The following is a 6371-nucleotide window of genomic DNA, read 5'->3' as shown; positions in this document are numbered from 1 at the left end:
CCACTTCAGGCTCACATCCGTTTTGTCAGGACCAGAAGAAGGCCATCAGCGCTGCATCATTGCCTGAAGTGGCCCACATCCGGACGCCATCTGGGCAAGTTACTTCAACTGTTACCAGTTCTGGGTGACCTTACACACTCTTTACACCCTCGTGAGGGGCAAGCCCAAAAACAATATTGTCACAGGGACCGCTGAGGTAAAGATTAAAAGCGATGTTGGCATGTGAAACGTTGCTCTGGAGGTCCACTGAAGGTGGCCAATGGGAAACCGAGATTGGGATGCTTAGTGAATGTGTGTCTCTTAATAAGTTGGACTACCACAGCCGCTGTCACAAGCCCCGGCCGGCTTGGTTCAGAGAGGACACCAAATCCTTAGTGTTACGTCACTTCTGAAAGTGAAACCAGATATGTTTTGACAAAGAGGGAAAGCAGTCTTCAGATAAGAACGTAGACGTAGAAGGAGGTAAACACTTTCCAGCGAAATCTGCCAAGTACAGCATCGTTATCATGACACCGACGGTGGCACTTTCGCTACTCACATCACAATACATTTTCCTTGACCGATAGTTATCAGCGTCTACACTTAAAGAAATCATGATAGCAGCGAAATAGCTCATTTGCATGTCGCCGCGTCATTTGCACCACATTTTACACAGTCAGAATGACAAGCAATGAGAGCAGCAGCAGCAGGACAAGCCGTGAGTCCAATACCATCAAAATAAAAAGTAACCCAAAACTTAGAGACAGGGTCCCAATGCCCTGCTACACGTGACCGCAGACTCTCCGTGTCAAAGGCCCTTTCTGCAAGCCAGGGCAGTGAGTAGAGTGGATGCGATTGGGTGGAGTTAGGGGACGGGCTGAAGACGGTGCTGGTGTGATGGAAGCTGGAAGAATTGTAAAACAGACCAGCAGCTTGGTCATCTGTTTTCACACCGTCATCAGGGGTTTGAAAGGGGGGAAGGGGGGGGGGAGGATTTGGAGAGGTGGAAGACGAGTTGTATTGTCCGCTGACTGATTCGGGAGGCTTGATCGGAGGGGGGTCGCGGTAGTCCTCGATGCAGTCAGCCTCGGTGTCTTTTTCAAGGTGGAAATATTCCCACCAACCAAGCCTCTCATACACCGGTATGCAGAATGTGGTTTGTGAGTCATAACACCCCTTTCACAACGAAACCACGGGCCGGGAATAACCCGCGTTCGCTGTCAGGGGGTCAACACGAGTCGTCCGAACTGGGCCCGCGGTCCCGGCCACCGTCAGGGGCTTAGCGTGAGTCGGACACCGGCTGACTTTGGGTATGGAAAGAAACCGGGTTTACTCTACGCGAAGTTCCATCGACGGTCGAACCCCATTGGTTAAGATGGGAGACGCACTAGTATGACGTCAGCGTCGCTCAATGAAGAAATTCAGACGAGCTGCACGTGTTTGCGTAGAGCTGCATGTGTTTGTGTGCGCAGTACTATGACGTCAGCGCCGAGCTGCGTGTATTTGTGTACGCAGTGGTATGACGTCAGCGTTGCTTAATGAAGAACTTCAATTTCCCTGTTAATAGAGCTGTGCGTCAAGGTTGTCCAATCCCCCCCCCCACTTGTTTTTAATCTCTGATTGCTACACAGCTCTTCTCATTTAAGGTTTTAAATAGTCCCAACGAGACTCGAATAGCACAACTAGCCGATGATACGGTGTCATTTCTAAAAGACAAAACACCAAACTGAACCAACTGCACAACTAACGACAGAATTTTCAGAAGCTTGAGGATTACGTCTTAACCTAGGAAAATGTGGAATCTTAAGCCTATATAATACAGGTAATAGGAGCGTATGCAATATTCCTGTGGGGAAACTGTCAGATACTTGGGAACTGATGTTACTAAAGATATGACAACTAAGACAACAACTTAACTTCTTTCCTAGACTTAAAAAAACAAAACAAAACACAAAGTAGTGTAACGTGCATGGATAAGAAGACACGCTGGCCGCTGGCTCGTGGGTCTGACCCTTTAGTCTAGCGGTTAGCGATGCCTCCTGCGGTGCGGGCGATACGGGTTCGCGTCCCGGCCGCGGCAGTTGCTGTGGTTGTGTCGTCCCCCGAATTCGCTACAGTATTATGAATACGTGGCTTCAACGTGACCTGCTTATTTTTGGCAGAATCCTTTTACGCAAGGCGGGAGGCCTCTCAAGGCTTGTATATCCTGCTCTGTCATTATTTGTCCAAGAGTCAACATCTAAAGAAATTAACAAAATACCCACCAACTTTACATGGAAAAATAAACAACACCGCCCAAAGAAAGCAAGTCTTTCAGGATCCAGAAAGGAAGGGGGTTTCAAATTACTGAATTTTGTTGATTTAAATAACTCGTTTAAGATCAAATGGATTAAGGTGTGTCTTAAAGCCTCAAACTCTGTTTGGTATTTTATTCCATACAATATTTTTAGAAAACCGGGTGGCCTTCATTTCATACTCAACTGTAACTTCTGTATTACCCAATCGCCTCTAAAATTATCTAAATTTTACCAGCAGGCTTTCCTAGCTTGGAAATTATGTTATTACTCCCATAATCCCCCCCCCCCACATAAAACTATTATATGGAATAATGGAGACATTACGGTTAGGGGAAAAAAACTATATTTAAGCAGGATTGGGTTTGACAAAGGTATCATTTATATAAATGCTCTCTTTGACACTAAGGGCGTATTGTTAAGCTATGAACGTTTCCTTCCTATCAAACCCTTCCCTGTTATGAGCAAAGGGCTTAGCTGTGTAATAAAAGCTATCCCTGATGGCCTATCCCTTCTAATGACGACTCATCTTCAATTTCAAGAAGCACTGAGAGTAGCACCCCTCTTGACGATGAACACTGTTGATATTAGGAACTCTAAATGTGACAACAAACATATACGTAAGACATTTTATGAAAGAAGGACCATATCTCCTAGAGGGAAAGCGTTTTGGGACAACATTTTTATAGACATCGACTGGCAGAAGACCTGGTTATTGCCGTATAAGTTCTGTACCAGAGCCAGCCCAAGGCATAAGCGAACTAAGCAGTCGCTTAGGCGCGGGGGCCCCCCAAGAGCGCTTGAAATGTCAGACACGACAGGTTGATAAATATACATACATATATATATATATATATATATATATATATATATGTGTGTGTGTGTGTGTGTGTGTATATATATATATATATATATATTTATGTGTGTGTATATATATATGTGCATATATATGTGTGTGTGTATATATATATATGTATGTGTGTGTGTGTGTGTGTGTGTGTGTGATATATCATATCAGTAGTAATCACCAAAAAACAAAAACGAAACATTTTGATATCATGTTGTTAACAGACAGACAAATTAACGCTACTGGTTTAATCATTTCCGCTACCTATGTCAGAGCTGGGGTCAGGTTCATGCACATTACTGACATATTGTTAGAAGTTCCTCTGTTCATTGTATGTCATTATTTAAGTTTCTATTTAATTCATTTAATATTGTCTGTTTTTGCATTTTATGTAAGAAAATAATTTATTTCTTTGTTGCTGTTCTGCACTTTTGCACAGTTCAAAAGCAGTTGAAATAGTCAACTTGTTCAGTGAATGCATTGTCTGCTGGTTTATTTTAAGACTTCCCAGCACAGTAATAAGTCATGACAATGGTATTGTCGGTGGTGGGAGGTGGGTTTAGCGTGGGGGTGGGGTGGGCGGGGCCCAAATCAAATTCTGCTTAGGGCCCCATAAAGCCTTGGGCCGGCTCTGTGTATTACTAACAAGATAAAAGAAGTGCACATCAAAATTTTACACAATATATATCCAACGAATTTGTGTTTCTCTAAATTCTTAGATATTGATAACAAATGTAGCTTTTGTAATAATGAACCAGAATCTTTAACGCATTTATTTTACCACTCGATTACTTTTTGGGCCCGAATGGAAAATTATACAATGTGTAAAATTAATGATAATATCAACATTGAATGTAAAAATGTCATTATGTATTTCAAACATGGAAAACAAGACACTGAATTTATCTCGAATTTGTTAATTTTGGATGGTAAATTTCACATACACAAATGGCAGCTTACAAAGGGTTTCCCCGAATTTTACTGGTTTCTTATGCGAATTTAAAGAATATATTAAAACTGACTTTCAGTGACATTAAAGGAAAAAGTAACAAAACCATTAAGTTGTACAAGGATATTCTCAAAGAGGAATGACGTCACTTGTTTCTTTTGTTAGTTTTTTCTCCTTTCTTTCATTCTGTTTGTTTGTGTGGGTTGTTTTCTTACTTTCATAATCCCTGGTAGATTTGTTTTGTATTCGTAGTTTATTCAGGATCCTTTCTTGCTGTACCATTTTGTGGAGTGCATATATATATACTATATATAATTATAAAAAGTTATTCTATCCATCTGGACAATGGAGAAAAAAACCCCCCAAATATTTGCAGGATCTACATGAACAGTGAATAACTGCACTTTCCATTTTTGTGGCCATCGTCATACTGTTCATGCATTCGTTCATTCCCATAATCTCCCTGATCCAGTTAGCTCAGTGTGGTCAGGGGCAGGACATCGTCCAAGTACATGTGGTGTAACTAAACCACTGATACAAAGATTGAGCAATCATATATTCAGACAAGAGGGTATTTATTTTACTTATCTTGTAAAAGCCCCCCCCCCCAGCTAATCTCTATTTTTACTTTGAATTTAGATCATAAAGAGTTATATGAAATACATGAAGGTGGGATAGTTTTGGGGTTTTTTTGCAAATGAAAACCTAAAATTTAGCTAGGGCGTGTTTCTGCCCCACCACAACCCAGACTATACAAATGTGACCCTTGTAAAAGGACCTTTAAAGGGACTTCTCTGAAAGGTTGTCAGCCCCGTGTGTCAGTTCTTGAATTAATGGGGAGTGGGTAAAGAAAGCAGTCTGTGAGATGCTGCTTTATTTTAACATTATCCACAGTGTGGGACCTGCCATGACTGAAACACCATGACGTTTATAACCAAAACAAACAAAAACTTACCATAAAACAAGGCTGCCCTCTCATTTTTAAGTTGGGCTGAGTCGTAAAATAAGTCAAGTTCTTAATCCAATGTAATTGCATTTTTTAGTTAGATCTTAGACAATAAAACAAAAGTAAGAGTATATATATATATATATATATATATATATATATATATATATATATTAGAAATAGAGGTTTTGAAAGTCTTTTAGCCAAACCCTATATCCTCTTACTCAACAGAAGTTGTGCAACTGAAGTGACAGCACTTGTGGTCAATGTTTTTTTTTCTTCCTTTCGTTCCTTTATTTTGCAACAACCACCTCCAGGAGCTAATGTATTCTTTCCAAAAAACCATGACCCTAAATCCCAGATATAACAGCTTTCTAAAAGTTTCAGCCATGTCAGAAAGCTTCCTTTTTGCCCGGTTCATGATCTTACAAGGCAAGTATGGTATGGATTAGAACGACTTGCATTTTCCTCAAATCTCAGTCCTTCCAGCCATTTTAAAAAGTAATGAAATTAATTGAAAAAAAAAAAAGGAAGTAAGGGAACATGAAGTGTCCCCAAAAAACCCTCATTAGTCTCGGTTTGACACCAACATCTATGCCCACTCGTTCCCATTTGGACTGGTTCTGACTTCAAACTACAACTGCTTTGGTGCAAGGCATTCATTCAATCAAACATTCAACTTTTCAAACTCCGTGCAAGCCTACATTTCAAGTGTACGATGTCCTGAACAGGAGAAATGTGAATAAATGAAAAACCTTAGGGCCAAACTCGGTTCATCTGAGGCCACACTCGGCGTACAGCTCGAACTGAAAGTGCAGCGTCATCGCTGGTGTTGGACTGATTGTTGTTGAGACATGCTTTCGGTCAGGTAAGCATTCTTCACAGTCGCTTCATCAACGCTTTTTCAGTATGAGAGGCAGAGAAATTACCACATTATCACAGACAGGCTTATGTACATCTAGATATTACTGCTTTCTACACTCATTGTACTACTGTACTATTTGTACTTGTATTATTTGTAAAGTGGCCGTTGCAGCTAGAAAAGCGCTATATAAACTGCAACTTGATTGACTGATTGATTGACTGTAGTTGGCAATCGAGGAAACTACACTTAAACGGCTAGTCTACTTATCCAAAGTGTTTACCAGTTAACATTAAAGGATTAGCCATCATATTGATGAATTAGGCCTACAGTAAACCCAAGCCAACAGTTAACTGCCAGCTCTACACAAGTCTGTTAAATGAGTCCCTTTAGAGCTCTGAATTCATTTTGAGGTTTTGTGCACTTTTAACTACAACAATAACACAATATTAGCAGTATTTATTTGTACCATGCTTTGTAACAGGTGACATCAA

Source organism: Lampris incognitus, chromosome 13 (assembly GCF_029633865.1).
Source record: "Lampris incognitus isolate fLamInc1 chromosome 13, fLamInc1.hap2, whole genome shotgun sequence".
Lineage (NCBI taxonomy): Eukaryota > Metazoa > Chordata > Actinopteri > Lampriformes > Lampridae > Lampris > Lampris incognitus.
This window is presented reverse-complemented; position numbering follows the sequence as displayed.